We start from the raw sequence: 309 nt of genomic DNA on the forward strand, positions 1-309 counted from the left end.
CTTTCTCTGCTAGTAGCTCGTTACAAGCGACCGAAAACCGAAAATGTATCTTCTCGGCCGCTCGGCGTATCTTGTACAGGGTATCCCGATCTTTTTTGCCAATCACTTTTGTATTCATAGAGCGGATTAAACTGAGTCGAAAAGTCCTCTACCATTTTGCCATTTTCGCAATAGTTAACAAGATATTAATTACTAAAAATTGCAAAATATTTGTCTTAAATAATTTTTTACTCAAATACCATCAACTTTACAGAAAAACTGCAACAGACAAAAATTATTTATTTTCTTCTCATAAAGTACTGAGAATTT

The sequence above is a fragment of the Trachymyrmex cornetzi genome, unplaced genomic scaffold, assembly GCF_001594075.2.
Source record: "Trachymyrmex cornetzi isolate Tcor2-1 unplaced genomic scaffold, Tcor1.1 scaffold1808, whole genome shotgun sequence".
In the NCBI taxonomy this organism is placed as follows: domain Eukaryota; kingdom Metazoa; phylum Arthropoda; class Insecta; order Hymenoptera; family Formicidae; genus Trachymyrmex; species Trachymyrmex cornetzi.